This window comes from Gossypium arboreum, unplaced genomic scaffold, assembly GCF_025698485.1.
Source record: "Gossypium arboreum isolate Shixiya-1 unplaced genomic scaffold, ASM2569848v2 Contig00198, whole genome shotgun sequence".
NCBI classification, from domain to species: Eukaryota; Viridiplantae; Streptophyta; class Magnoliopsida; order Malvales; family Malvaceae; genus Gossypium; species Gossypium arboreum.
This window is the reverse complement of record NW_026440316.1, coordinates 129,268-148,615: the sequence shown is the minus strand read 5'-3', so window position 1 is coordinate 148,615 and position 19,348 is coordinate 129,268. Positions and strand designations below refer to the sequence as shown.

General features: G+C 37.5%; 1 non-coding gene across 1 annotated transcript; it reads left to right on the top strand.

Annotated features, from left to right (window-relative positions):
- The first annotated feature begins 901 nt into the window (after nucleotides 1-901).
- LOC128288297 (small nucleolar RNA R71) lies at nucleotides 902-1,008 on the top strand. The gene has a single exon (XR_008278732.1). It is a non-coding gene; the product is annotated as a small nucleolar RNA R71 (small nucleolar RNA).
- Nucleotides 1,009-19,348: the final 18,340 nt, after the last annotated feature.

Sequence of the window (19,348 nt, the reverse complement as noted above, 5' to 3'; positions counted from 1 at the left end):
GCGGTCTTTCCTTTTTGCATTGGGATATGGTATACAAGGTTTATACTCTTTGTTTATCGACTTCTGTGTACCATGATTCATCTCATCCACACCATTACATACCACAGCTTCATGCCTTGTTTCAGATTTAGATTCAACTAAACCTTCTTTATCGCGCACAGTGATGGCATGAAGTTGCTCCCTTAGGTTAGTTTTTGTGTTACTCGGCAAGCTACCTTGTGGTCTTTCAAAGATCAACTTAGCCAGCTGTCCTATTTGATTCTTGAGTCCTTGAATCGATATCTGTTGATTTTTAATTGCAGTTTTAGTGTTTTGAAAATGGGTTTCCGCCACTGAAATAAACTTCGTCATCATCTCTTCAAGGTTCGACTTTTTCTTTTGCTGGTAAGGTTGTTGTTGGAATCCTGGAGGTGGTGGTGGTCTCTGATTTCCTTGACCACCCCAAGAGAAGTTGGGATGGTTCCTCCAACTTGCATTGTAAGTATTACTATATGGATTATTCTGTGGTCTAGAATTGTTACCCATATAGTTGACTTGTTTGTTCGTAGTATTATGGTCGTAGGCTAGGCATTCTAGATTATTTATCCCTCCTCCATTTGTATCACACTGCATCACCAGATACACCTACGTAGAAACACATAAGCCATCAAACTTTTTATTTAAGAGCTCTACTTGGTTTGATAACATGGTGACTGCGTCGAGGTTGAAAACACCGGTTGCTTTATTAGGCTTTGTCCTCATGACTTGCCACTGATAATTATTCAGTAACATCTCTTCAATGAACTCATAAGCCTCCTCAGATGTTTTATTATTCAAGGCTCCACAGGCCGCTGCATCGACCATCTGTCTCATTAAGGGGTTCAAACCATTGTGGAAAGTTTGAACCTGTAGCCATAAAGGTAATCCATAGTGAGGGCACCTTCTCAATAAATCCTTGTATCTCTCTCATGCATCATATAGTGTTTCTAAATCCATCTGCACAAAAGAAGAGATATCATTCCTCAATTTAGCCGTTTTAGCCGGAAGAAAATATTTGAGTAAAAATTTTTCGTTCATTTGCTCCCAAGTAGTGATTAATCCCTGTAGTAACGAGTTCAACCACTGTTTAGCCTTATTCTTTAATGAAAAGGGAAACAACCGAAGGCGAATGGCATCGTCAGAAACGCAATTGATCTTAAAGGTGTCACAGAATTCTAGAAAATTTGCTAAACGAGTGATTGGATCCTCGTCTTGCAAACCATCAAACTGAACAAACTATTGTATCATTTGAATCGTGTTAGGTTTCAGTTCAAAATTATTTGCTGCAATAGTAGGTCTAACTATACTCGATTCAGTTCCTGTTAAAGTAGGCTTAGCATAATCATACATAGTACAAGGGGCAGGATTCTGATTTACTGGATTTTCACAACCACAGGAGGTAGTGGATTATTCTAATTATCATCCATCTCCTCGGTTGTAGTATGGATATCGTCCTCTCACTTTTCCTTTATGTATTGTAGATTTCGCCTTATTTCTCTTTGATTTCTACGAGCTGTGCTTTCAATTTCACTGTAAAAAAGAAAAGGTCCTAATAGGTTCGTCCTAGTCATAAACTAGAGACACCTGCCAGAAGCAATTAAAAAGAAAACTTTAGAAAAGAAAAATTAAACTAAAAACAAAAAGTAAATTGCAATAAAAGTAAAAAAAATGGCTAAAGTAATAAAAATCGAGCGTTCCTAATATCTTAGTCCCTGGCAACGGTGCCAAAAACTTGATGGTCACTAAACTAACTAAAAATTCGACTGAGGCAAGATCGCCTATCGAACAGTAGTATAGTTATGGTTAGACCGGAAATATTGTATCCACAAGGACTAAAAGTACTAGTAATTACTATCTTTTTATTATCTAGCCTAACAATTAAGAATGTTTTAAACTAAGACTAATTATCTAATTAACTCAAATTACGACAGATATTAAAGTTGGAAAATACTTTTTAGAAAACCGATGGAAAAGACAATACCCAAGGAAGAATCCACCTAGACTTCACTTATCACTTCTGAATTAGACGATTTATTCACTTGACTTAATCCGTATAAATCCTTGATTTATGTTAATATCTCTCTCGAGACTAAAAACAGCTGACTCTAGGTTGATTAATTGATGATCGTCTAACTAACTAAAAATTCGACTTAAGGCAAGCACACCTATCAAACAGTAGTATAGTTATGGTGAGACCAGAAATATCATATCCATGAGGAGTAAAAGTACTAGTAATTACTATCTTTTTATTATCTAGCCTAAGAATTAAAGTGTGTTTTTAAACTAAAACTATTTATCTAATTGACTAAGATTACGACAAAGATGAAGTTTTGAAAATACTTTGGGAAAAACTGATGGAGAAGACAATACCCAAGGAACAATCCACCTAGACTTCACTTATTACTTTTGAATTAGACAATTTATTCACTTAACTTAATCCGTAGAAATCCCTAATTTATGTTAATATCTCTCTCAAGACTAAGAATAACTGACTTTAGGTTGATTAATTAAAATCTCTTTCTAATTAAAACCACTATTGTCGCATTAACTCGATCTATGGATTCCCTTATTAGATTTGACTCTAATCCGGCAGATTTATGTCTTCCTATCTCTAGGATTGCATTCAACTCCGCTTAATTATGGATGATCTACTCTTAAACAGGGACTTTTGCTCCACCGATTAAGCACATAAAAACATGAATTGATACCCTAGAATATTAAAACAAGAATTTAGAACTCACAATTAAGAATAAGAATAAGTCTTTATCATATAATTCAAATAGTAATAAGATTCATCATAGGGTTCATCTCCCTTAGGTATTTAGGGAGTTTAGTTCACAATAATAATGGAAAACATCTCAAAGTTTGGAAAACAATAAAACATAAAGAAACCAAAAGAACTTTTAGGAAATTGGATGGAAATCTTTAGTCTTGATATAGATCCTGGCTTCGATGTGATTCTGATGGCTATTCTTGAGTATTTTCTGCCTCCAACTCTGTGTGTCCCCCTAATCCTCTTTTAGGGTGTTTATATAGACTTTTGAATGCCCAAAATAGTCCAAAATTAACCTTTTTCGAGTAGAACTAGACTTGGGCTTGACAGGGACATGGTCGTGTGCCACGCTCATGTGAAGGTGCTTAAGCCGTGTGTACTACTGAGTTGATTTTTAGTCGACACGGCCATATCCCACGGGCGTTTGGCCTTCCCGTGTGACTCACACAGGCTTGTAGATCACCCGTGTAGAAGTGCTTAGGCCATGTGAAACACAGTTTTAAGCCCATTTGGTCCCTTTTTTGTTTGTTTCTTGCTCTTTTCGCCTTTCTATGCTCACCTAAGTATAAAACAAGAACTTAAACGATTAGGAGAATCAAATTCAATGAAATTAAGGAAAAATCATCCATAAATATGCCAAGCATGGGGTAAAAATATGTATATATTACGGTTTATCATTAATCAAAATCTCTTACTAATTAAAACCCCTATTGTCACATTAACTCGATCTATGAATTCCCTTATTAGATTTGACTCTAATTCGGCAGATTTATATCGTCATATCTCTAGGATTGCATGCAACTCCACTTAATTATGGAGGATCTACTCTGATTTATTTCTATAATTTTTGGTTGGGCCAATTGGTACATTTTATTAGTTAAAGTCGCCCATGTTACAGGGATCGACTGCTCTGACCTTCGCGCGCTATAACTTGAATATCTCTCTGTACAGGGCTTTAATACTGGTGTCGTTTGTTTCTAATGAAACTAGACTCAAAATGGAATCTGTACATATAAGGCATGACTCCTAATTCTTTCTGGATAATTTATAGTAAATTTCTAAAGTTGCGACAGGGGACCCAGAAACCGTTCTGGCCCTGTCTCACAATAGCTTTCATATCTCTTAACCTGTAACTCCTATGACCATTTCGTTTCTTCCATATGAAAATAGACTCATCAAGGTTCATTTACATAGCTTATTCACTATTTAATACCATTCCTACAAATTTTGGTGATTTTTCACATTCACGTCACTGCAGCTGGCAGCTTCTGTTTTTAAGGTAGGTCTTACCTATTTTGTAGTCTCCATGAACCAACTAGTCTTGCCATACATAGGTTCATATATGATCATTTTAACCATACCAATGGCTGATCATGTGACCAACATTCCCATTTCCAATCCATAATCACATCATGACACCATATATATACATACAAACCAAAAATAGTCTAAGTTCATGCTTCCTTTTACGAGCCATTTTCGCATGGCCGTATACATATACATCACCACATTTTAAACCAACAAGGGTAGTCCTATACATGCCATTTCAAAGTTCAAACAAAATTTATACCAAAATAGAGGCGTTGATAGTGTGGATGACTTGACTTTATTGATCCCGAATCCGATTGCTATCGAGCGAAATCTATAAAACAGAGAGCCAAAGCAACGGGTAAGCATTTTTATGCTTAGTAAGCCTCAAGGAATATAATCAGCTTTAATTAAAGCAATACATTCACATAACCAAATGCATCATTCCATTAATACACATTCACATAGTCATTCTTACTTCACACTTCATCATTATATACTTTCACAAAGTATCGATCAATTCAATAGCTGAAATTGTTAGACGATTGAGCGAATGTTGCTCAAACATGTCGACTTTCCAATGCACATATAAACGTACCTTATTCTTTGGGCTTTTCGAGCATACTAATTGAATTCATTACAGCAACCAACACTCACCTCCAGCCCAAGATTCTTGAATATAACCGGATATAACCACGTGCACAAATGCCTTGGTCTTAGCCCGGATAGAATGACTTCATACGAATGCCTTGGTCTTAGCCGGATGTAGCCACTAGCACAATTGCCTTGGTCTTAACCGGATATAATTTCCAGCATTAACGTCTTGGGCTTAGCCCGGATATCATTCAATTTCTCATGCGCATACATCAATAATCATTGGACATACATATTTCATTTTCGTTACTAAGGCTCAAACACAATTATGATCACTAGCATAATCGCCTTGGGACTTAGCCCGGGTATCATTCAAATACTCATACACACATAATCAATAATCAATACACATCCATACATCATTTCACATAATTCAAGTAGGTTCACTTCTTGAGGACTTACCTCGGATGTTGTCGAGCGGCTTTTACGGCTATTCGATCACTTTCTCCTTCCCTTGTCCAATTGTGGCCCTCTAAGCTCTTGAGCTAATTCAAACAAATTCAATTTATTAAAACCTCATTGTGCTAGCTTATGGCGAATATGACAAGGAGTTTAAATGGTCATATGGCCACCCTTTAGCTTGAATACACAATGGTCATGCACATTTTATACTACATCAAGCAATTCAATACAATTTATTCGAGCATCAAGGAAAAGCTAAGGCCTTCAATAGGCTACCCAAGGCGAATATTCATGTACATGTTGAGGCCAATTATGCACTTAATACCTCACAAAAACAGCATGCATTTTACTAGTTAATGCTTTGCATATTGTAGCTCAAAACTTATACTATAGCATCAAGCACTCATATGTGTGCTAGGCGAATGTGCTTGCAATTTCACAATTATTCTTCAACATCTTCTTCTTTAAACAAACATATTCATCACTTCCTTCATAACCAAAACATCATGTGCAAACATATATATACATATATGAGCATGGCAATTTCAAGGTGTCCATAGCCATCCAAAACACAAATTTTAACTAACATGCAAGAAGCATGAATCATGCTCATGAATGCATCATGGCGAATATGACAATCATGCCCTTTTTAACTTCAATCATGGTCGAACAAAAGAAAACTCAAAATCTTACTCAAGAGTAGACAATCCATCATTGCATGCATCATCATCAAGCTTCACACTTAGCATGCAATGGCTTTATCACCATAACAACTTTGGCCAAATACCATTTCCATGGCATAACAAAGATTTGAGCCATGGCTAACATGCACATCAAGTTAGCAACCAAAACATGCATGAAACTCCCAACACAACCTCATACATACCTTAATCTTGATGCAATTTAGCCAAATCTCCTTCTAGATCTCTTCTAAACCAAGCATGAAGCAAAAATCCTCCCCCTTTTTCCTTAGTATTTTCGGCCAAGAAGTGAAAATGGATGGACAAAAATTTCTCCACTCTTTTCCTCTACTCACGGCAACAAGGGGCATCCAAGCTCATCTTTCTCTTTTTTTTTTTCATTTTTTATGCTTATTTTATTATAATACTTCCTACATAACTCACTAGCCAAACATGTTGGAAACATGTTTTCCCTTATATAATTTGTCATGGCCGGCCATCCACCTTAGGAAATGGGATAATTGACATGCAACTCCATTTATTTCACTTCATGCATTATTAGGCCACTTAAAATACACCTATCACATTTTCAAGTCCTAGCACATGGGTCATTTCTTATAAATTTGCACCTAATTAATAAAAATCAAGACACGAAATATTTACGCATACAAATTCCACATACAATAAGCACGAGAATATAACACCTAATTATTCTTGTGACTCGGTTTAGTGGTCCCAAACCACTCTCCGACTAGGGTCACATTAGGGGTGTCACACGAGACTTTTGCTCCAATCGAGTAAGCACATCAAAACCCGAATTAATATCCCGGAATATTAAAGCAAGGATTAAAACTCATAATTAAGAATAAGACAAGTATTTATCATATAATTCAAATAGTAATAAGATCCGTCTTAGGTTTCAACTTTCCTAGGTATTTAGAGAATTTAGCTCATAGTAATGGAAAACATCTCAAAATTGGAAAAATAACAAAACATAAAAAACCCAAAGAACTTCTAAGGAAATTGAGTGGAGATCTTGGTCTTGAAGTAGATCCTACTTCTAAGTGATTCCGATGGCTATCTATGAGTATTTTCGCCTTCTATTCTCGTGTGTCCCACTTGATCCTCTTTTAGGGTGTTTAAATAGACTTTGGAATGCCCAAAATAGCCTAAAATTAGCCTTTTCCGAGTAGAATTAGACTTGAGCTCGACAAGGACACGGCCGTGTGCCACGCTGTGTGAGGGTGCTCGGTAGCCGTGTGCAATTCTGGCTTGGTTTAATGTCGACATGGCCATGACACACGGGCGTGTGGATTACCTGTGTGGAAGTGCCTAGGCCGTGTGAAACACTAAATTAGGTCCAATTTGTTCATTTTTCGCCCGTTTCTTACTCTTTTTGCTATCCTAAGCTCTTCTGAGTATAAAACATGAAATTAAAGAATTAAAAGTATCAAGTTTATTAAATCTTATGATAATCCTTCCAAAAATATGCCCATTTGGATATCGCTCTCTCATAGAGTTCTCGGTCTCCCAAGTAGCTTCTTCTATCCCGTGCTTGAGCCATAACACTTTCACTAGCGGAACCCACTTGTTTCGCAACTCTTTCACTTCTCGTGATAGGATACGAATCGGTTCTTCCTCATAACTCATATTAGCTTGGATTTCAATTTCTGATGGGCTAATCACGTGTGATGGATCGGATCTATAGCGTCGAAGCATCGAAACATGAAAGACATCGTGAACCTTTTTGAGTTCAGGGGCAAAATCAAACGATATGCCATGGACCGACTCGCTCGGATATCTCATATGGCCCAATGAACCTTGGGCTCACTTGCCCTACGCCGAATCGAGTATCTTTTTCCAAGGCGATACCTTGAGAAACACTTTATCACCCACGATACTCGATATCCTTACGTTTCAGATCCGCGTACGACTTCTGACGATCGGAGGCTATCTTCAGACTTTCACGGATTACTTTCACTTTCTGTTCAGCATCTCTAACCAAATCCACCCCGAAAATTTTGCTTTCACCAAGCTCAGTCCAAAACAATGGTGTACGGCATTTACGACCGTACAAAGCCTCGTAGGGTGCCATCTTAATACTTGATTGAAAGCTGTTGTTGTAAGCGAATTCAATCAACGGCAAATACCGTTCCCATGAACCATTAAACTCGAGGACGCAACATCTCAACATATCTTCAAGTATCTGAATTATCCGCTCAGATTGACCATCGGTTTGGGGGTGAAAGGCGGTGCTGAAATGCAACTTGGTACCCAAAGCTTCTTGCAACTTTTTCCAAAATCGCGAGGTAAATCTCGGATCTCTATCCGACACGATGGAAATAGGCACCCCGTGTAATCTCACAATCTGAGAAATGTACAATTCGGCTAGTTTGTCCATTGAAAAATCCGTACGTACGGGGACAAAGTGGGCCGACTTAGTCAATCTATCTACCACGACCCAAACCGCATCCTTCTTACTTCTTTGAAAATGGCGGTCCGGATACAAAGTCCATTGTGACTCGATCCTATTTCCACTCGGGTATCGTGATTGGTGAAGTAATCCACGAAGGCACCGATGTTCCGCTTTCACTTGTTGACATATTAAACATCTCAAACAAAGTCGGAGATGTCTCGCTTCATACCATGCCACCAAAGCGGCGTTTCAAATCATTGTACATCTTTGTACTCCCCGGGTGGATTGCCATTCGGCTACAATGGGCTTCATTCAGAATTATCGAAATGAGTTCCGAATTCTTTGGAACACACAGACGACTTTTGAACCTCAAACAATCGTCATCATCGATTTGAAATTCCGAGTCCTTGTTCGGAACACACTCAGTCCGTTTTGCAGCCAACTCGTCGTCGACTTTCTGAGCTTCTCGAATTTGATGTATCAATAGTGGTTTGGCTTTCAATTCAGCTACTAACACACTATTGGATCGGACAGACAAGTGCACGTTCATCGCTCGTAAAGCGAATAATGATTTACGACTCAAGGCATCCGCAACCACATTCACCTTTCCCGGGTGATAGTCAATGACCAGTTCGTAATCCTTTAACAGCTCGAGCCAATGTCTTTGTCGCAGATTTAAGTCTCTTTGGGTCATCAAATATTTGAGACTTTTGTGATCCGAGTAGACATGGCACCTTTCACCAAATAAGTAATGTCGCCAAATCTTTAAGGCGAACACGATGGCGGCCAATTCGAGATCATGAGTCGGATAATTTTTCTCATGTGGCTTTAATTGCCTCGGCGCGCAGGCCACAACTCGACCTTCTTGCATCAATACACAACCTAACCCAAGTAGGGAGGCGTCGCTATAGATGACAAACTCTTTGCGGACTTGGGTTGCACTAGAATTGGGGCTTCATCAAATAAGTTTTCATTGATCGAAACGTTTTGACATTTCTCCGTCCATTCGAACTTAACATCCTTTTGGAGTAACCGTCATCGGCGTGGCTATCGTTGAGAAACCTTTACAAATCGTCGGTAATAACCTAAGCAAGCCCCAAAAAGCTCGAACCTCGATAATATTTCTGGAGGCTTCCAATTAAGTATGGCTGAAATTTTATTGAATTCGACTCGAATACCCGATCAGATACCACATGACCCAAGAAGCTAACCTCTCTAACCGAACTCACACTTGCTGAACTTAGCATATAATTGCTTATCCCGTAAAATTTGCGGCACTAACCGTAGGTGTTCAGCATGTTCGGTCTCATTTCTTGAATAGACCAAGATGTCATCAATGAACACGACTACGAATCGATCCAAATATGGTCTGAAGATCCGATTCATTAAATCCATAAATACCGTAGGGGCATTAGTGAGCCCAAACGGCATCACTAGGAACTCATAGTGACCATATCTCGTTCTGAAGGCAGTCTTGGGTACGTCCGAATCTCGGATTCGCAATTGATAATAGCCCGATCTCAAATCTATTTTCGAGAACACCGAGGCTCCTTGATTGATCGAACAAGTCATCGATACGTGGTAGCGGATATTTGCTCTTTATCGTCGTTTTATTAAGTCGACGATAGTCGATGCACACCCGCATGGTTCCATCCTTCTTTTCACGAACAATCTTGGCGCACCCAAGGCGAGAAACTCAGGCGAGCAAAACCTCTATCCACCAATTCTTGCAACCGAGCTTTCAACTCCTTTAATTCCGTTGGTGCCATACGATACGGAGCTATCGAAATTGAGTGGTACCGGTACCAATTCGATGCCAAATTCTATTTCTCGAGCAGTGGTAAACCCGCAATTCTTGGAAAAACATCCGGTATTCACAAACCACGAGCACAGATTCGGGTTTCTTTTCTCGATTCCTTGTCATCGAAAGCGTCGCAAGGTATGCTTCGCACCTTTTCTTACATATTTACGGGCCAACATCGGCGATATTACATTGGCAACCCCTTTAAGTCCGTAGACTCAACCCGAATTATCTTGTTATTCGCGCTCCTCAAATCGATAGTCTTGCTCTTGCAATTTACAACCACATCGTGCATGGTCAACCAATCCAAACCAAGAATAACGTCGAACTCATCGAGCGGCAAAAGCATCAAGTCCGCGGAAAACAAAAACCTCGGAACACTAGGGGACTTTTCTTGCACACTTTGTTGACAAGCACGTAATGACCCAAGGGTTTGACACCGAATTACAAACTCGATAGACTCAATAGGCAAAGTCTTCTTGGATGCTAAGGTTTCACATATATATGAATGAGTAGAACCGGGGTCAATCAAAGCAATCACATTTGTATTGAAAAGAGTGAAAGTACCGTAATGACATCCGGAGAGCGGTATCCTCGGCGTGCTGCGTATGGCATAAGTCCTAGCGAGAGCACGAGCCTCGGATCTGATGGTAGCATCTCTAGATCTTCTCGACCGCCACGACATTGCCCATATTTCTAGGTGGCCTACCTCGGCGTTGGTAGCACCGGGTTTCCACTCGACTTACATTCTGCTCATGCATCCTCGGGCAATCCTTCATAAAGTGGTCGGCCGATCCACACTTATAGCGGGAGCGATCACGAAACCAACAGCTCCCGAATGCCATTTGCCACAATGTAGACACTCCGCCCTCTCTCGTGATCATTTCCACCATCTGGCGATCGAAGTGACTCGTGTGGTCACGCGGGTCGACCGCGTCCTCGTCTAGAAAAGCCCGAACGCCTCTAGACCGGCTCACATCATCTCGAAATCTCTTGATGCTGTTGAAGAGACTTTCCGAGGACCTCTTCGAATTCTCCGATTCCCACATCAACTTTTGTTTCTCCTTTCTAAGCTCTTGACTTTACAAGCTCGCTCAACAAGTACTCTGAACTCTCGTATTTCGAGAATGCCAACGAACATCCTTATATCATCATTTAGCCCATCCTCAAAGCGTTTACACATAATAGCTTGGACGAAATGCATTCTCGCGCGTGTCGGCTAAGCCTCACAAATTTTCGTTCGTGTCGATGGCGACATAGAACCTTGCTTAAGATCAAGAAATTCCTTCGCTTTTGGTCGATGAATCTCGATGATATATTTTTTGAACTCGGTTTGAAAGAATTCCCAAGTCACTTGCTCTCTAGGTACCACAAAAGTCGAGTACTCCACCAATAGTAGGCGGACTCACGTAGCAAGGAGATGGTACACTTTAAGCACTCATCGGTTATGCAGGATAGCTCATCGAGCACCGGATAGTGTTATCCAACCAAAATTCAGCTCGCTTCGGCATCATCATCATCCGTAGCCTTAAATTCAGTGGCCCCATGTTTTGAATCCTATCGATTGGGGCTTACTTGACCTTATTTGGTCAGTCATCGGAGGTATTGTAGGTGCGGGGGTTGCATTTGTCGGGAATGGAGGTTGTGGAACAGCCGTGTTAGTTCGAATGTATTGATTAAACCATTCGTTCATCACACTATAAAAGGCTTGCCTAGCCTCATCATTCGGATTGCTGGCCATAGGTTGAGAGTCCGCCGGTGCTGTCCCTTGCGCGGGAGCAGGTGCCACACTCTCCACATCATCAGCTATCGCTCGGTTGGGATCGGGATCCATTGCTATAAACAAACACAAAGTCAAATTGTCAGAAATCACCACACTATCGATTCATCATTTAATGGCATGTAAAGCTAGACCCCAAACACATCACGGTAGTCCTAGAATCGACTAAACCGTGGCTCGATACCAATAAAATTGTAACACCCGAACCCGAGACCATCGCCGTTATGGGACACGAGGGTTAACAAGCCAAGTTCACATGTTTTGCCACCAATTTGACATTTCCAGTCAGGCTGGAAAACTGCGTCACCGTCTCCTTAAAATCATATCTCGAGCTTCAAAACTCGGAAACTGGTTTCGTAAATTTTCCTGAATTTAGACTCATATATCCATCCATGGATTTATTTCTAGAATTTTGGTTGGGCCAATTGGTACAGTTTATTAGTTAAAGTCGCCCATGTTACAGGGATCGACTGCTCTGACCTTCGCGCTATAACTTGAATATCTCTCTGTACAGGGCTTTAATACTGGTGTCGTTTATTTCTAATGAAACTAGACTCAAAATGGAATCTGTACATATAAGGCATGACTCCTAATTATTTCTGGATAATTTATAGTAAATTTCTAAAGTTGCGACAGGGGACCCAGAAACCGTTCTGGCCCTGTCTCACAATAGCTTTCATATCTCTTAACCTGTAACTCCTATGACCATTTCGTTTCTTCCATATGAAAATAGACTCATCAAGGTTCATTTACATAGCTTATTCACTATTTAATACCATTCCTACAAATTTTGGTGATTTTTCACATTCACGTCACTGCAGCTGGCAGCTTCTGTTTTAAGGTAGGTCTTACCTATTTTGTAGTCTCCATGAACCAACTAGTCTTGCCATACATAGGTTCATATATGATCATTTTAACCATACCAATGGCTGATCATGTGACCAACATTCCCATTTCCAATCCATAATCACATCATGACACCATATATATACATACAAACCAAAAATAGTCTAAGTTCATGCTTCCTTTTACGAGCCATTTTCGCATGGCCGTATACATATACATCACCACTTTTTAAACCAACAAGGGTAGTCCTATACATGCCATTTCAAAGTTCAAACAAAATTTATACCAAAATAGAGGCGTTGATAGTGTGGATGACTTGACTTTATTGATCCCGAATCCGATTGCTATCGAGCGAAATCTATAAAACAGAGAGCCAAAGCAGCGGGTAAGCATTTTATGCTTAGTAAGCCTCAAGGAATATAATCAGCTTTAATTAAAGCAATACATTCACATAACCAAATGCATCATTCCATTAATACACATTCACATAGTCATTCTTACTTCACACTTCATCATTATATACTTTCACAAAGTATCGATCAATTCAATAGCTGAAATTCGTTAGACGATTGAGCGAATGTTGCTCAAACATGTCGACTTTCCAATGCACATATAAACGTACCTTATTCTTTGGGCTTTTCGAGCGTACTAATTGAATTCATTACAGCAACCAACACTCACCTCCAGCCCAAGATTCTTGAATATAACCGGATATAACCACGTGCACAAATGCCTTGGTCTTAGCCGGATAGAATGACTTCATACGAATGCCTTGGTCTTAGCCGAGATGTAGCCACTAGCACAATTGCCTTGGTCTTAACCGGATATAATTTCCAGCATTAACGTCTTGGGGCTTAGCCGGATATCATTCAATTTCTCATGCGCACATACATCAATAATCATTGGACATACATATTTCATTTTCAGTTACTAAGGCTCAAACACAATTATGATCACTAGCATAATCGCCTTGGGACTTAGCCGGGTATCATTCAAATACTCATACACACATAATCAATAATCAATACACATCCATACATCATTTCACATAATTCAAGTAGGGTCACTTCTTGAGGACTTACCTCGGATGTTGTCGAGCGGCTTTTACGGCTATTCGATCACTTTCTCCTTCCCTTGTCCAATTGTGGCCCTCTAAGCTCTTGAGCTAATTCAAACAAATTCAATTTATTAAAACCTCATTGTGCTAGCTTATGGCGAATATGACAAGGAGTTTAAATGGTCATATGGCCACCCTTTAGCTTGAATACACAATGGTCATGCACATTTTATACTACATCAAGCAATTCAATACAATTTATTCGAGCATCAAGGAAAAGCTAAGGCCTTCAATAGGCTACCCAAGGCGAATATTCATGTACATGTTGAGGCCAATTATGCACTTAATACCTCACAAAAACAGCATGCATTTTACTAGTTAATGCTTTGCATATTGTAGCTCAAAACTTATAATATAGCATCAAGCACTCATATGTGTGCTAGGCCGAATGTGCTTGCAATTTCACAATTATTCTTCAACATCTTCTTCTTTAAACAAACATATTCATCACTTCCTTCATAACCAAAACATCATGTGCAAATATATATATACATATATGAGCATGGCGAATTTCAAGGTGTCCATAGCCATCCAAAACACAAATTTTAACTAACATGCAAGAAGCATGAATCATGCTCATGAATGCATCATGGCGAATATGACAATCATGCCCTTTTTAACTTCAATCATGGTCGAACAAAAGAAAACTCAAAATCTTACTCAAGAGTAGACAATCCATCATTGCATGCATCATCATCAAGCTTCACACTTAGCATGCAATGGCTTTATCACCATAACAACTTTGGCCAAATACCATTTCCATGGCATAACAAAGATTTGAGCCATGGCTAACATGCACATCAAGTTAGCAACCAAAACATGCATGAAACTCCCAACACAACCTCATACATACCTTAATCTTGATGCAATTTAGCCAAATCTCCTTCTAGATCTCTTCTAAACCAAGCATGAAGCAAAAATCCTCCCCCTTTTTCCTTAGTATTTTCGGCCAAGAAGTGAAAATGGATGGACAAAATTTCTCCACTCTTTTCCTCTACTCACGGCAACAAGGGCATCCAAGCTCATCTTTCTCTTTTTTTTTCATTTTTTATGCTTATTTTTATTATAATACTTCCTACATAACTCACTAGCCAAACATGTTGGAAACATGTTTTCCCTTATATAATTTGTCATGGCGCCATCCACCTTAGGAAATGGGATAATTGACATGCAACTCCATTTATTTCACTTCATGCATTATTAGGCCACTTAAAAATACACCTATCACATTTTCAAGTCCTAGCACATGGGTCATTTCTTATAAATTTGCACCTAATTAATAAAAATCAAGACACGAAATATTTACGCATACAAATTCCACATACAATAAGCACAGAATATAACACCTAATTATTCTTGTGACTCGGTTTCGTGGTCCCGAAACCACTCTCCGACTAGGGTCACATTAGGGGTGTCACACAGAGACTTTTGCTCCACTGAGTAAGCACATCAAAACCTGAATTAATATCCTGGAATATTAAAGCAAGGATTAAAACTCATAATTAAGAATAAGACAAGTATTTATCATATAATTCAAATAGTAATAAGATCCGTCTTAGGTTTCAACTTTCCTAGGTATTTAGAGAATTTAGCTCATAGTAATGGAAAACATCTCAAAATTGGAAAAATAACAAAACATAAAAAAACCCAAAGAACTTCTAAGGAAATTGAGTGGAGATCTTCAGTCTTGAAGTAGATCCTACTTCTAAGCTGATTCCGATGGCTATCTATGAGTATTTTCGCCTTCTATTCTGTGTGTCCCGCTTGATCCTCTTCTAGGGTGTTTAAATAGACTTTGGAATGCCCAAAATAGCCTAAAATTAGCCTTTTCCGAGTAGAATTAGACTTGAGCTCGACAAGGACACGGCCGTGTGCCACGCTCGTGTGAGGGTGCTCAGGCCGTGTGCAATTCTGGCTTGGTTTAATGTCGACATGGCCATGACACACGGGCGTGTGGATTACCTGTGGAAGTGCCTAGGCCGTGTGAAACACTAAATTAGGTCCAATTTGTTCGTTTTTCGCCCGTTTCTTACTCTTTTTGCTATCCTAAGCTCTTCTGAGTATAAAACATGAAATTAAAGAATTAAAAGTATCAAATTTATTAAATCTTATGATAATCCTTCCAAAAATATGCCAAGCGTGGGGTAAAAAGATTATATATTATGGTTTATCAGGAGTGAGTAGAATGGCTTTGTTAAAAATAACAAAAACAAAGCATGTTTCAAGGAAGGAGTTGAATGGTCAGTTGACAAACTTGTTGGGGCTATTTTGTAAATTTTATAAAGTTTAGGGACCCTTAATTTAATTATTCCATGGATGTTTGGCTTTTGGTTCACCGAATTTGGGGTCTCCTTAAAAGGACAATTTAGCTTTAAAATTGAGCAGCAGGCTTGACTACTTCACTAATTTGATTTCCAAGGTAGGTTAAGTCTATCCATTATCCATAATTCTAATTAATTTTAGATGTCCATAGCTAATTAATTATCAACCCTCCTTCGTATGGCTTTTTCTACAGAACATTACTTGATAATACACTAAAATGACACACTTTTATGTGTTAATTACATATATATTTTGAGTACAATCTTGCTAATTTGGGTTGTTTATGGTTTTTTATCTTGGAGGGACTAAATTAATGACAAAAGGAAATTTTGGAGCAAAAAGAGTGAATTTAAAGACAAAACGAGTCAACATGTGAAGTACAAAAGAAGTGGTGCCAAAAATACAAAATGTGGAAGACTTGGGGCAAAATTTCAAAAAAAAAGATTTATGGACATAAAGCTTTGTTTAAATTTGAATTTTATTTTTAGGATTGTTGTTAGGATTATTATATTGTTTAGATTTAATTTCAAATTATATCTTTTAAATATTATCATCTAAAGTTTAAATAGGAACTACCTAGGGTTTTTCATGTACTACAAATAGGGGATGGAGTGACATGTATACTGACTCGTCACTTCTGTAAAAAACTCCTTCCCCCTAAGGCTTTTATTCTTTTTGTTTTTTTTTCTTTTCCAATAAAATTTCATTTCATTAAACTTGTGTTTTTTTCTCAAAAATCATGGGCCAATAAACTAATCTAGCCCAAGGTTATCAAGACTTCTCCAAAAGAGTTCATGAGGCTTAAAACCCGCATTTAGCCCTTCTCAATGAGTATTTATCATTTCTCAGCATTACGAGATTGACGCTTTCGTCCATGTCCTTCCAAAAGTAGTCTTTTCAACTTGTACAAAGACGATCTCTTTGTATGTTTTGGAAAGGTTGCACAACCAATTCGCTAACTTATTGCATCAGAGATTGTCAAGCCCAAGAGATGAAATGGTGTGGCATTCGCCAATGAGAAACGATGATCTGGTGTAAGACGGTGTCACAAAAGTGACGGTTGGCTAGAGTCAGGTTCTTCTAAATCGTAAGGCTAAAGCCTAAGTGGGGTTGGTGGTCATAGGTGTCCTCTTCCACTATAGTTGGCTTATTCAGTCATAAAGAGGATCACCTAAAAGCCTATGATTGAACCAAAGGAGGATCAAGATAAGCGGAGGTTGGAATCCTTCAATTGGAAAATATTTTTTTCTCAATTCTAGATCTTATCACAATTATGATTTCGATCCATTTAATTTCAACTAATCCATATTTTTAATTCTATTTTATTTTAACTTTTTCCCAGGTCTGTTGTTTTTCTTGGGCATGACTGTGCCTAGGATTTCGAGAATCAATGAGCTGTGGCAATCCAGTCCCTGAGGATTTGACCCTACTCCCTATACTATTCTTTTTTATTATTTAGGGATAAGATATTTTTGGTGCTTTCAACGACACACCAAATTTTGGCGTCGTTGCCGGGGACTGACAATGTGCTAATCTTGTTTTTTCTATGACCAGATCTACTCTAAGATATCATGCGTTCAATTAATAAAATTAAAAGGTAGAGATTGCTAATCACAAGGAAACGAAGCTACGAAAAAGGCAATCAGAGGTGGTAGGAACTAAGAGCAAGCCATCACCGAAAATTGAAGCAGATGATGAAGTTGAGTCTAGGGTTAACGAGAACGTTACTCAAACATTGGAGAACGAAAGAATAGGAGTCAATTACAAGAAGAAGTGCCTAACGCTAGGGTTAATGTAAACCGAAATTCGACACAACAATCTATTAAAAACATTCATTCTGATCCAATAGTCATTAATTTGAAGTAAAAATATATTAGAAGTGTATAAATAATAAAGGGTGCAGCCAAAAATTTATATTAGAAAGTCAAGAAGTGACTTGTAAATTTTTTGGGGGCCAAACAAATTCGATCAATTTATTAATTATAATTTTAAAACTTTTAATGGCCTAAAAGTTAATTTTACCAAATCAAACCCTCGGTGTCCCCGATGTAGTTTTAATGTCATTTATTTGAATAATGATACAAAAGTAATGAATAATACAGTTGAAAGGAGTGTACTCAGGGGCTGGTAGTGTCACTGTGCTTAAAATGAAAATTTTTTTATTTATATCTTTTAAAATTTTAAATTAATAAAAATAAATTGTATTTTTACCTTACCTAAAAAAAAATTTGGCTTTGTCCCTAACATTTACTTTGAGACAAAATCATCTTCTTCTTTTTTCATTAGTTATTATTTATTTATTATTTTTATGCAATATTTTTATTTACAAAATCATATATTAATCATATATTATTTTAAATTTAATCATATATTAATTCTAAAATAAATTAATATTATTTAAAAATAAATAGATGAATTATATGTTTATTAATACTACTTTGCTAATAATAAATATATTTTGAAAAAGTTAATATTAATAAAATTTATATTTTATTTGATTGGGTTAATTTCAAAATTATCGTTACATTCTTAATAAGGAGTTCAATGAAACAAACATATTAATATAATTTTTTCACGTGTTTCGGACTTATAATATTACATTCTTAACAATTATACCCTAAAATCACGTTGTATTAAAATTTTAAGAAAGTACCAGAGGCCAATATTTCTTAAAATGATCATTTTTATTATTAAAATGTTTAATTAATCTCTAAAGTGGAAGACAAGATATATTTGAGTAAATTCAAACTCACGTTTTTTGAGTTATTACAATAATAACAATATCAATCAAATTCAATTGATTAAAATTAATTAATAATTTATTTATAATAACACATTTATATTAAATTAATAGCTTATTGCTTTCGAGTAAAAATATTAATTTGTATCTAAAAACCTCCCCTTTTTTTGCACTCGTTAATAAGATTTATAAAATAAAATTTTCTCATCAAATTTAGCTAAATATAATATTTCTTTTTTTTAACAATTTCATTATAAGTTATGATAATATCTATTTTTTTATACACCGTTGGCGATTATGTAATCACTGAACATGAAATCAAGGCTCTCATTCAAAGGAGTGAGGTAGTTTACAAGGCCATTGAAGCTTTCCTCTTGGCAAATCCCGATGCTTGCGACTAAAATATTAATTTGTCTTTCCATTACTATATTAATAAGAGTGGTGGTCATCAGGATTTGATCATCTTTATGTTTATTATACTTAAAGAGGTT